Source organism: Triticum dicoccoides, chromosome 3A (genome assembly GCF_002162155.2).
Source record: "Triticum dicoccoides isolate Atlit2015 ecotype Zavitan chromosome 3A, WEW_v2.0, whole genome shotgun sequence".
NCBI classification, from domain to species: Eukaryota; Viridiplantae; Streptophyta; class Magnoliopsida; order Poales; family Poaceae; genus Triticum; species Triticum dicoccoides.
In genome coordinates this window covers 499,924,289-499,924,786 of record NC_041384.1, presented here as the reverse complement: position 1 = coordinate 499,924,786, position 498 = coordinate 499,924,289, and positions in this window count along the sequence as shown.

Below are 498 nucleotides of genomic sequence, written 5' to 3'. Positions count from 1 at the left end.
CGGCGGGCCGCGGCGGCGAAGTGGGCGCGGCGCAACGTGGCGCTTCCCGATTGGCGGCGGCGGGTCGGGCGGACGTGTCCGGCGGCCGGCGGATGTGTCCGGCCGCGCGGAGAGGAGCGGGACTAGGGTTTCGGGGAAGAAGATCCGGGATTTTTGGGGAGAGACCTATATATAGGCATAGAGGGAGCTAGGAGAGTCCAAATGAGGTGCGGTTTTCGGCCACGTGATCGTGATCGAACGCTCTAGATGATGGAGAGGGTTTTGGTGGGTTTTGGGCCAAATTGGAGGGGTGTTGGTCTGCAACACACATGAGGCCTTCTCGGTCCCTCGGTTAACCGTTGGAGCATCAAACGAAGTCCAAATGGTACGAAACTTGACAGGCGGTCTACCGGTAGTAAACGAAGGCCGCTTGGCAAGTCTCGGTCCAATCCGGAAATGTTTAACCCCCACACACGAAAGAAAGGTAAAAATGATCACCGGAGGAGAACGGAGCGCCGA